Source organism: Uloborus diversus, chromosome 5 (genome assembly GCF_026930045.1).
Source record: "Uloborus diversus isolate 005 chromosome 5, Udiv.v.3.1, whole genome shotgun sequence".
Lineage (NCBI taxonomy): Eukaryota > Metazoa > Arthropoda > Arachnida > Araneae > Uloboridae > Uloborus > Uloborus diversus.
This window is the reverse complement of record NC_072735.1, coordinates 146,586,098-146,599,227: the sequence shown is the minus strand read 5'-3', so window position 1 is coordinate 146,599,227 and position 13,130 is coordinate 146,586,098. Positions and strand designations below refer to the sequence as shown.

Genomic DNA, 13,130 nt, shown 5'->3' with positions numbered 1-13,130 from the left:
CAAAGTAGTTGGTACATTAAATTTTCACATTGATTAGACAACGAAACTGGATTAAAATTCAACACTTCTGTGGCAAACCTTCAAAAACTTGCGTAAATACAGGCTTTTAATCATGGTGTAACATTTAAGGCTTTTCAACCGGCTTTTGTGTTTTCAGAGTTGTGTTTCAACAAAGTAAACTGAGTATTACTTATTGTTTATAGTTAACCGTTTTAACATAGTGATGTATGGCTTTTTCTATCATGTGTAATAATATATGGTGTTACTTGTTTGTCGCGTCAGCGGTCTCGCGGATTTTCCCCAAAAATGTTTATTGTTAGCTATACGAAATAATTAATAAGTAACCGGGATGAAAATGCAATGATTTAACTAACTGCTACAGCTGATACTCTAAATGTCTTTATCTTCTCAATAAAATAGCTGCGTAGACGTAGCAAAGGAAGGAAAAAAAAAAAAAAAACGCTCTGAAAAGAAATCACTGTGTGTTTTATGCCATGACTCATTACGTGAAAATATTTCGCTGGTGTTGTTTTAAAAAAAGAATGCAGTGTCTCGACGCGTTTATTATTTTTTCTTTTTCTAATTTCTGTTTCCAATGCTTTTTATTATGTAGGATGCTAAAAATTTGTTTTTTATTTTTAATGTCAAATAAGTTCCTATTTAAAAAAGAAAAAAAAAAGTGCTTTTTTAGATTACTTATGTTCAAATATGATATTCAAATGTCGAACCATATATACGTATCTATATGTTACTCTTGATTAAAATATTTTGAACGTTTATAAAAAGCCTGCAATTTATGAAACGATTTGATTTTTCCGTGATTGTAATAAAACTGAATATTTTTGACTGTGCCTGTAAATAATTCATAAATGCCTAATTTTTAGTACCATGCTGTAGTAAATGTCAATACTATTTAAAACTACTGAACAATCCAAGGGTTACAACTCGAATAGAGGAATTGAAGACATGAACTCTTCTAAATTATGTTGGAAAATCTGAAATGTAATCAAAAGCCTTAAATGACAAGTTTTAATCCAAAATCAATTCATTGTGAAAAACGTACCAAGACATTGTATACATTGTTTATCATAAACTCAAACAATAAACACAATAATATTCAAAAAACGCACACAATACGGGGGACGGGGCAAGAGGATCTACTGTAGAAATCAGTTAAGGGTGCCATTTATCTCTCCGAAGGTTCCTTCTTTTCACCCCCCCGCTGTCTGTCTTTTAAAAGGTGCCCATTTTTCACCCTTGTAAAAGGTGCGATTTCGGCTCCATATTGGGTGTCGCTGGTGAACAAGCGTTTCCCCCCTGTAAGGTGCCAAACGCAACCTGTAGTTTTAACAGTGTAACGTTAAAAATTAATAAAACAATAAATATCTACCCCTTCACTTGGTATCAAAAAGCTGTCACAAGTATGTTATAATTTAAAGACGAGTAATTATTTGAATAATGTGAGAAGTTATACATTTACTAAAACATGACCCGTGCCGAAAATGAAGTACAGAGGTACTTATGGAATATTTACATGAAGAGCCAAAAATATTCTGGGATATTACAGTTACGGAAAAACAAAATCGTTTCATAAACGTTAATCAAGAGTAACAAAATAAAATGCGCATGACGTTTTTCCATAGTTTAAAAACCAAAAGAAACTTCTAACGCTATCGAGACATTAACCGCTAACAGGAAATGATTCAAACACTTGAATGAAAAAGAAAATAAAAAAAAAAGCCAGACGGAGAAAGATTTTTTTTTTTTTTTTTTGCTGTTTATGTTTTCGCATGCTATTCTGTTATATCCTACGAAGTACAAGAATCATTTTTATTCTTGTCTTTATTGTTGGTTATTGATAATCTAACTTCTAACTGCTGGTTATTTTGATGATTAAATGCTGTTTATATCGAGTACTCAAGAAAATAATGATAGATATTTTTGGTGGCGTTTTGAATGATGGAAATTGCACGACAGTAACAGTAAACTGAAACTAAACGATAGTAACGGTAACTGAAAAGCAGTAAATGCACTCTTAAATACTTTTAAATATGTTTGAAAGCCCTAAAAGCTACAAAGTGATCAAAAGTTGTACTTAATTGTTACTTCGGATAATTAATCCTAGAAAAGTTGTGTTCTAATCCAATAGTGTACTTCATTCAACGTGAAAGACTCATAGATGCAACTATCATTTGTCCGCCATATTGAAATGGTTGAATGCATGCCTAAGGCAAAAGCGCATGCGCAGCCAGTCTTTCTGTGATTGCAAGTTGTTTTGACTCCTCTGCTCCTCTGCTCTATTTCCTGACCAGCATTGCATTTTAGGGCACCATGCTTTCACCTTAGAGGGAATATATTCATTCGTCTGGAACCCCTGGTTATAACAGTGCATTTGAGTGTTGAAACGTGCATCTTTTTCTGGGAACGTTTGGTTAGAAATGACTTGAGCCGCACTTTTCTTCGTCTGTGGAGTCATTTTCTTGGAAAAATTGAAAACTACAAGAATACTTAAATACTGTCCTTTCTGACCCAGAAATGTTGTTTTGTCTTTTTGAGTGCATTATGTGAAAAGTACTTAGTTTAAAAAAAAATGTGTTATTTTATTCCTTTGACTGTAAATACATTTCAGAAATAGAATAGGGTTGCCATCATCACGAACTTTTACCTCTTTTTTTCACATAAATGCTTCATAATAAAAGGAAAATTAGCTGTATGGATGCCTCAGTTGCCAAATCGATTAGCTCCACTTCAAAAAAAAATCCTCATTTCTGCTTAAAAAGAGCTTAATCAAAGCTTAAAATGTGAATTCATATTAAACTTTTGGTTCAGTACATTTCTGATCCTGCGATGGCAGAAAATGTAACACGAGGGCCCATTCACTTCTATGGATAACACTATCTTCTTCATCACTTTTCTCGACTTTTTGTTTAATGGAGTTAATCGATTTGGCAAGTGAAGCATCCATATACGTGTCTAAAACTTAAAGTATTTTGCACTAAAAATTAATCTTTGTTCCCCTCTAGGATTTGTTTGTATACTAGTTTAATTAGAATCATTTAAATATTAAAGGTTTGTTAAACTAATTCATATTTCACAACATACTAGTTACTCATGAATAAGATCCTAATATGTGTCTTTACACTTAGCCCCGTTTTCGATTATTGGCATAAATGAGGACAAAAATCCTAAGTAAGGAATGATAGTGGATAAATTTTATGCTTGCTCCAGAGAAGCCTTGATTCAAAATTTTTACTGTGATGAACAGTAATATTATTGTTGTGTGGCAACAAATTTTGTAACAATGGTTTTTATATTTAAAACATTAAATGGGGAAATTACATGAAATTTGCTGTTTTCCATCCTAACCGAAACAATAATTTTACTTTAGAATTGAATTTCATAGCGTTAAGTTGTACCTTAACATTAAGCAACTCATTTAGTGAAATCCCGAAGTCTCTAAGTGGTGGTCTAGTTGCTGAGATATAAGCAAAAGCAGGCCTCAGATTATTTCCGTGACAATCAGGCCAAGTATAATAAAAGTGCTTAATAAAAGAGCTTAATAATAAAATAGCCAAATGGGGGGGGGGGAATTACTTAAGGGTGCCTCCCCTCACCCCCCGCACACAAGCATTTTTGTTTCACCAGCCGCTTAGGCAAGAAAAAATATTGAGTGAAAAAACACTGCAAACTTTGTCAAACACGTGCGAGCATAAGCAATCATATTCATCAATGAAGTGTGCTCCGATCTTGTTTCGGGTTAAATTGGGTCAATTTGGAGGAAATGTGGGTTAAAGTTCTTAACTTGCGATTGTTTACCGAGCCGTCGATAGCTCAGTTGGCAGAGCGGTGGACTGTAGCTGGTTGATAAACAGTTATCCATAGGTCGCTGGTTCGACTCCGGCTCGACGGAATTTCTTTTTCATTTTTTTTTTTTTTAATTAAATACAGCTCTTGAACGAAATAGTTCATATTTTATTCTAGTTTGTGCGGATGTGCTCTTTATAAGAAGTTTTTTTTTTTTTTTGTTCCTTGATTGATTAAATGTACATTAAACCCTCATTAATCCGAACCCTATTGAACCGGACTTCATTTAATCCAGACAGCCATTTATGTACATACTTCATTAGGCGAGTTGCCGCAATAATTTCTTAGGCCGTGTTTTAGTATTTTTGTAATTTTCTCTCATGCAGTTTTATATTGCATTCTCTTCCATTCAAAATACAATTTTTACTGCGTACAGTAGTTTGTTTACGTATCTCGACTCAATTTATAGGTATTTTGTCTAATCTGCACTTTCATTTATTCGGAGAACCTGGATCCCTTGTCCAGATTCATAAGGTTCGACTGCATAAAAAATCTAACACAAAATCTATTTCTTTTTTATTTATTTATTTTTTAAACAGTTTTCTCATTTAGTGTAAGGAAATATTTCTTTAAAAAAATCTTTATGGGAACAACACTGTCTACTTGATGATATATAACACGCGGTGTCTAGTTTCTCTTAAAAAAAACTTACTAGAGGTGCTTTCTTTTTTGTCTTCTTGTTGGAATAATTATGAGACCAGTGACAGCAATTTTAAGCCTGCAGTGATGTATGCTTGACAACATCAAAAAAAAAAAAAAAAAAGTTTTCTAATGTTATATTTTGCAACTCATTTTGATCACTCTTTGAGATGTTCTGATACTATCAATAGTAGAAATGGAGACTTGTACGGGGACGCAAGAGGGGAAATTGCTCCCTTTTTCCAAAAGTAAAAGGACCTTGCCTCCTCACTATTTTAAGTTAAAAATTAATGATCGATTGAAAAATGAATTTTATTTGGAAGATAGATTTTTTTTCACGAAAGTAAAAACTAAAAATTCCAAATAAATTGACTTAGTTCATCTTCCTTTAGAAGAATGGAGCTTTGAAATGAAAGGGGAAATCTACAGTGGCCATCCGTCCAGATTTTTCATGACGTGTTGCACATTTTTCGAAGTTATTTAATCAATAACGAGGTGATGTGTGCATCACATGACTTCCTTTTACACCAATTTAATGTTATTTCCCCCATTATTGGCAATTTTAATGTGATTCAATAGTTAACTCTCTGAATATCACCAACAATGGCCAAATTGAAACCAGATTTAAAAAAATCGCCAAATTTGTCGCCAATTTAGCGACAAAACTTGGCGACCAAAAGACTGGAGATATATCACCAAGTGTCCGCAAAATTATAACACCACTTGAGTTTGCATCGAAATTAACATTGATTTCCTCCCAAAAACGTGCAAAAGACCTCTTTAGAAACACCGAAATGCAACCAAAAAGGGAAGTGCACAACTAGACCCCACTAGGAGTCTACGTACTAAATTTCAACTTTCTAGGACATACTGTTCTTGAGTTATGCGACACACATACATTAGGGTAGGTCGATTTTGACTTTTTTTTGAAATCGAAAACGCCTGTGGTGGGAAAAGTTGTGTATTGGCATCAAACGCTCGCATAAAAATTTTTTTGGAAATCAAAATGTATTTAGATCCCCCGCCAGTCCCTTAAGGTTTGGCCAAATATATAAAAATTGACATTTTTTAATTTTTTTTTTTAAATCTTATGTATAATATTTTTAATCGCCTGTGGTGGGAAAAGTTTTGTATTGACATCTAATGCTCATATAATTTTTTTTTTTTTTTTGGTAATCAAAATATATTTAGATCCCTCTCCAGTCCCTTGAAATTTCACCAAATATGGAAAAATTGACATTTATTTGTTATTTTATTAAATTTCTCGTGTTTGATTTTTTTAATCACCCGTAGTGAAAATGATTGCCTAAGATTCTTCACTCATAAGTAATAATAATAATCAAACGCCGCTCAACCGGTGAAATCTGGAATATTTCATAATTTTTAAAATCTTGACGTTTTAAAGCAAAAATTTTATCCAACACTTTTTTTAAAAAAAATTAAGCATTTATTATATTTTATTTTTCTATTAATAACACTACATAATTCTTTAGGATTAAAGCATAGGTATAAAAAATTAAAGTACCAGAAGTCCGTCGTCGCAGTTTTACAGCAGCTCTTCGCTCATTTTCCCGAAGTATTAGGGGAAAATGACTAAGAATTCACCTCGGAGTTTTTTGTAATAAAGAAGTTTTACACCTTATACATTGCTTTGGTCTCAAATTTTGGCATAAATTTTCGGGAAGCCAATGTTGTACGTATAAAGCCATCATGGCGTGTATAAAGATGCTTCTGTCACCCAACTAACTGCTCTTTCTACCGCTTGTGTATAACATGGTAAATTCCACAACTCACTTTCAATAACGTCACCCGTTTCACTTTCTCAAGTTCCGCATTGGGTATGTGTTTGGTGAGTGGAGGTCTATAAGGACACAATTTTGCCAATTTTTTAATTCTGTATAGTCTTCTGCTTGAAAATTTAGAGGTGGAATGACAAAATCAATTTCATTAGTAAGAGTTCGGGCCTTCAGGATTGTTCTGTAGCCAAATTTCCTTACTGAGGATCGCGTGCCGTTGATCATGGCTATCAGCAGGTTTTCTGGATGACCAAAAAAAAAAAACATTTCTTTATATAACAGGGTCAACTACTGATTTCAGATCATCACTAAGATATCTTGAGTAGTGAGTGCTGTGCATGAAGGCTCTGTTTTAATCAAAAATCAAACTTTTGCATACACTTTTATAATGTATTCTACAATAGTCCCTATTTCCAGCGATGACTCTTTTGTACCAACATACAAACGAAGTACTCTGTTTGTTGTTGCAAGCCTCCTAGCATGAGATAGCTTTCCTGGTGATTTGGTGGACAGTGATGTTGAACAATTTCCTGAACATATTGCGTGACATATTTGATACAAGTATTTTTGGTCAGTGCCGAGTCCGTTTGTATCAACTGTTGACAAATCAAAAACGATTTTTTTAAAGTTGACAATTGGTAGCTGCTTACATGTGCCAAGAAGCTTCCCTATAGGACCATTATATGTAAAAGGACCTATAGTGCTTCCATCAAGATGCCGTAACAGATAGCGTATTGACATATGAGCCACTGCAACGGCCTTTTTAAATGCAGCTCAAACAGTCTTATTACACCACCTTTCACACCAGTATTGACTGCTATTCCATCTGATCCTACTGCAATTAAATCCACAGTAGATACTTAAGTTGTTTTTAAATATCTAATACGCTTGATAACACTTCATTCGTTGTACCAATTCTTCTGCTCTGAGTTTTTCGTTACGATTTCTATTTTGTTCACATATGCTTGGCTAAGTGCCAAAAACAGGCCGATTTGTCAGACTGGGGGTGGGGGATTTAAATAGTTTCATTATATCACAGAGAAGAAGAAAAATAAACATTCGGAATAATCACACCATCTGTCTCTTTGACAAAACTGAGCAGAAGGAACAAAGAAAAAAGGCAAAACGCGCAATTTCAGATTCCCGGCAGGGGTGATATTTGTTATATGATATGATAATTATTTTGTTCACAAAAAAGGGTCTTACTATTTACTATTTACACCACAGGTGATTTAAAAAAATGCATAAGAAATGAAAAAAAAAGTTTTTAAAAAAAGTCAATTTTTACATAATTAGCGAAATTTCAGGGACCTAGCAGAAGCTATAAATATATTTTAATTACCAAAAAAATTTTTAATGAACATTAGTCGACAATACACAATTTTTCCCACCACAGGCGATTAAAAATATTATACATAAGATTTTTTTTTAAAAAATTTAAAAAATGTCAATTTTTACATATTTGTCCAAACTTTAAGGGGCTGGCGGGGGATCTAAATATATTTTGATTTCCAAAAAATTTTTTATGCGAGCATTTGATGCCAATGCACAACTTTTCCCACCACAGGCGTTTTCAATTTCAAAAAAAAAAGTCAAAATCGACCCACCCTAACATACATATGTACGATGTCACGAGAAAACTCGTTGTAATTAACTCGGGAATCGTCAAAATGGATGTTTCGAGTGTCTATACGTTCTTAGTTATATTTGCACGTGTGGTCGGGTTGGAAAAAAAAAACAACATTCATTCGAAGGTGAGCAAAATGGAAATTAAGGCCGATTTTTGAGTGAAATTTTTTTCGCGAATACAATACTTCTTTTTTTTTTTTTTGTAAAAGGAAGTAAAAAGAATCAGCTTCAGGGGCCACCCCCCCCCTAACTCTTAGTCTCTGACTTTTGAACCTCTACTTTTCTTGTGCACCAGCCGCTTGTGCATAGTAGGTATCGATACTTTTGATTCGATCGACTATAATAACTTTGTATTAAATTATAAGTTTCGTTCAGAACTAAACGAGCGTACCTTCCCGTGTAACATCGACTTTCTCGCTTATGATGAATATTCCCTTAATTAGCTAAGACCTGAGCTAAGACTGCAAATTATGTCAAACATATCTTTTTAGCGTTTAAAGCTAAAAACTAAGAAAAAATATGCTTCTCTCCTCTGACGAAATAAATGTATGAAAATAAATAAACGGACAAATAATGTAGTAGCACCGTTAAAACACAGCTAATATTTTTTTTTCAATTAAAAATTTTTTTAATCGTTTTCAAAAAAAAAAAAAAAAAAAGAAACACATATTAAAATAGACAGTGGCGTCGCTACGGGGGGGGGGAGCTCCCCGTCTAGGGGGGGTGACATCCAAAGTGGAAATGTAAGTTTTTGGAAAATATGAAGCTAAAAGGCATTTTTAAGGCAACAAATTTGAAAAGCTTTCGGTGGTTAAACCCCCGAACCCCCACATTTATCTGTTTTTTTACATTAGCCCAAATAAATGTCTTTATAACACAAAGTAGTTGTTACTGAAAAATGAATTTCGTATTTACTTTTTTTAAAGAAATTATTTTGCGTTTGTGCGAATGGGGGGGGGGGGAGACATCACAAACTATCGCCCCGGATGTCACCCATGCTAGGCGTTTGTAACGTTTGTTGCGCTTTCTTTTGGTCGATATAATAATAATATAATGTGCTCTTAAATAATAATTCTTCAAAATAAAATCGTCAGCACAGCTCTTGTTTTCTGTCAAAAAAAACAAAAAAAAAAACAATGAAGTTCGACTTTCATTCTTTTTTCCACTGCCAAAAATAAGATTAATCAGTGAAAACTCTTGAATGAAAATAATAACATATATCATCTCAGCAATCATTATGTCACAAAGTTTCGTTTCAAGTAAATTTTATTTCAGAACACAATTTAGAAGGGATACAGAAGCAATGCAATAAGCTGACTTCAAGAATTACACACTGAACGCGTGAGAAAAGAAGAAAGGCAGTATAGCCAAAGTTATTCCTATAAAATCTGTATACATTGAAACCTGTGTATAACAATACTGTCTATAACAATAATCCTGTCTAAAACGATATTTTCCTTGGTCTCAGCAAAATGGCAATGTAGTACTACAACGATAACCTGTCTATTACAATACTTTTTTGGGTCTCAACAGTATCGTTGCAGACAGATTTCACTGCATTGCCTATTTCTCCTCTCAAATTCTTTGGTTTAAATTTTATTGGCTGCTTTAGAATTAACCAAAAGGTAACGATATTAAGATCAACTGCAATTTTTGAGTGTTGTTAATCAAGAATTTACGCAACTTATTTCATCTCGTTCTCTATAGTGCGGAGCAAGTTCATAGAAAAAATTCTTTAGATTCAAAAGACATTTTTTATATTTTCTTTCGAAGTTTTTCTATTTGAAGTTTGCTTGAGGTAAAACTTTTTAAAATTTAAAACTATTTTATTCCTTATTACAAAACGAGCTGATGTGTGCATCACGTGACTTCCTTTTACACCAATTTAATGTTATTTCCCCATTATTGCCATTTTAATGTGATTTAATAGTTAACTCTCTAAATATCACCAACAATAACCAAATTGAAACCAGATTTTAAAAAAAAAATCGCCAAATTTGTCGCCAAGTTGGCGACAAAACATGGCGACCTAAAGACTGGCGGTATATTGCCAAATGTCCGCCAAATTATAACACCACTTGAGTTGCATCGAAATTAACCATGATTTCCCCCTAAAAAGGTGCAAAAGACCCCTTTAGAAACATCCGAATGCAACAAAAAGGAGAGATTCACAACTAAACCCCACTAGGAGTCTACATACCAAATTTCAACTTTCAAGGACATACCGTTCTTGAGTTATGCGACATACATACGCACATATATACGTACATACAGACATCACGAGAAAATTCGTGGTAATTAACTCGAGAAACATCAAAATGGATATTTCGGGCGTCTATACGTTCTTAGGTATATATGCACGTGTGGTCGGGTTGGGGGGGGGGAGGAATCAACATTCATTCGGGGTGAGCAAAATGGAAATTAAGGTCGATTTTTGAGTAAAAATTTTTTGGCGAATACAATACTTCCTTTTTTGTAAAAAGAAGTAAAAAGGTATTCATTTTAGTTGTCATGTAAACGCATTGCGCGTGAAGGGGGGATGGCATATATTTACCGTCAATCTGCTCTAAATATTGCACGCTTATGAGCTCAAATTCAAAAGCAAGTGAAAAATAAAAATTAAAAGCTTTCAAAAACGTTTTTAAACTGATGAATTGACTTGAATCAAAGAAAAATTCGAAAACCTGTACTATTTGAAAAGTTTTAAATGTCTGAAGTTCACAAATCCATGCTTGCTCAAGTTCAACTTTGAAATTAGTTTGTCAACTTTAATAACAAAATGAACTTCATAAAAAATTAGTATTTATTCATTATTTTCATTGAAAAAACGACAAAAATCACCTAAAACCTGAAAAGAAAAAAAAATGAAGTCCGAAATGAAAATGGTTTAAAAGATGCGAGTATAAAATCCCAGGGGGCACCAAAAACGGTTCGTGCCCAGTGCTTTCAAAAATCACAGTCGGGCCCGGGCCCTTCTTATTTTGATATGGTTTTGGTTTTTTATACATCAAACGCATTTTACAGAAGTACTGTTCTATTTTCTTTTAGCAGTTCATTGTTTAAAACTGAAACAATATTATTGGGAAAATGACCTATTTTTCGAGCCTTTGCAATTTTAAAGTCTTCGACTCCAGACTCCGACTCCTTTACCTCTAACAGAACGATTCCTACTCCACGACTCCGACTCCGCAGTCCCGGTTTTCAATTTACTTGATACAAATTTACCAAGCCTTCAAGCAATAGTCGTTTTTTATTTCTCTTAGTATATAAGAATTATAGAAGGTAATTTAAGCTAAGTAAGTACGTAACTTATATGACTATAATTTAGTTACTGGTTGTATATAATGAATTTTAAAGTTAGCAAAAAATGAATTTTAAAGTTAACAATGAAGTCGTTTCCAAAATTTTAAAAGTATTTTTTCTGAAAGAACATACTTAAAAACATTGGATCTAACCATTTTTTAAATAATTTGTTTAAGTTTGATGTTTTTAAAAAATTACTTAAATCGGTGCGCTTTTATTGTTGATATTTCTTGCCGATGACATCACAAATGATGAAATGCTTTTCTGTGTTGCCATTCACAGAGCAAAATATTTAATTCACATCTTTACTCACGTGTATTGGTAACGATATGGTTGATAGCAAGTGTAGAGTGCATTTTTAATTCGCTTCTTGATTATCATAACGTGGAAACGTGGTACAAAATGCGCCAAAGAGATCATTTGTGACGTCATCAAGACCACGCTTTGTTTGCAAAATCGGACACTCTAAAAAAATAATTTAAAAGTAACTGTTGGGAAAATGAAAGAATTTTCTGGGTCCATGTTATTATTATTATTTTTATTTATTTATTTATTTATTTATTTGCTTATTCTATCAATTTCAGTGACTAAAAGTACTACTTTTGACTGAAGTAAAAACCCCATTCAATTCATTTTTTTTTAAATTCATCATTAGAAACTAGCAGTACACAAACTGCGCAGCCTGTGCGCAAAGAATTTGAAAGAAGTCTCTAGTGGGGGAACACTTCAGGTCGTTAAAAAAAACGAATTTTTAATTTAATTAACTGAAAGATGAACGGCGAAAGATCCAGTCGCAGCATTTCCCGGCGAAAGTTCTCCGAAGATCCCCATTACAATAAAAAGTTTTTAATTGAAACCAATAGTCCCTCCCCTCTTCTAATCCACATCAAAATAAGAACAAAAATAGGAAATTAGGGCAATTTGAAGATAAACACCAGTTTTGCATTTTCTCCATATCCACCGGGCCGTCGATAGCTCAGTTGGCAGAGCGGTGGACTGTAGCTGGTTGATAAACAGTAATCCATAGGTCGCTGGTTCGACTCCGGCTCGACGGAATCCATTTTGGATTCTACTTTATACAATTAGTATATTCGTTTTCGAATTACATTTTACATTCATCCTTGCACTAAACGCAACAGAACTTTATTTTATTTTTTCTTGCTTTTTTCAGCAATCAGGAATTGCTTATTATCCTCACTTACCCAAGTTGAAGTTGCTCTGATTTTTCAGATTACCATAACAACGGTTGTTTTTAATATTTATTTAGAAAGCGAAATTCGCGACAAATTGATTGCAAATCGTCAGCGGCTTGAATTTATTCCTATTTTTTTCAGGGTTGTACTCTAGCAGGCTTTACATTAAAAAAAGTGTTTTTTTTTTGTAATATTACGTTTTTTCAGGAAAAAAGCCTAGAATATAGTTAACTTAAACAGCATAACTTCATTTAAATACAAATTTTCCAGATTTCTTATTCCCATCATTTAAAATTGCTAATGAATATATCAATATCGTTATACGCGGTAAAAAAGCTTAATGATATCGGTCATAAAAGCTTTATCTTTATTACATCATAATCACCATTTCTTTTTTTTTTATGGATATACTTCGTATTACCTATTCTAGAAAATCACTAGTAATAAATGACGGGTGCAAATTTTTTGGCCGTCTCCATTCAACTCCATTTGTAGAAACAAGAAACCCAACGTGTAGGGTTTCAAAAAACGCAATTCGTGATTGCGAAAAACGTAATTTTCGTTCAAGACATCAAAGTTCAGATGATTTTTTTGTAAATAAAATTTTGACAACAGTATTTTAAAAGTAATGCGTACTATTTGTTGCCTCTCCTTTCTTCTTTTTTTTTTTTTTTTTTGAGCAATCACGATTGTTTATTGTTTTCAT

General features: G+C 33.2%; 2 non-coding genes across 2 annotated transcripts; both read left to right on the top strand.

Moving 5' to 3' along the window:
* The first annotated feature begins 3,820 nt into the window (after positions 1-3,820).
* Trnay-gua (transfer RNA tyrosine (anticodon GUA)) lies at positions 3,821-3,910 on the top strand. The gene is given in 2 exon segments: positions 3,821-3,857; positions 3,875-3,910. It is a non-coding gene; the product is annotated as a tRNA-Tyr (tRNA).
* An 8,286-nt stretch (positions 3,911-12,196) lies between these two features.
* Positions 12,197-12,286, top strand: Trnay-gua (transfer RNA tyrosine (anticodon GUA)). Its single transcript is given in 2 exon segments — positions 12,197-12,233; positions 12,251-12,286. It is a non-coding gene; the product is annotated as a tRNA-Tyr (tRNA).
* The last annotated feature ends 844 nt before the right edge of the window (positions 12,287-13,130 follow it).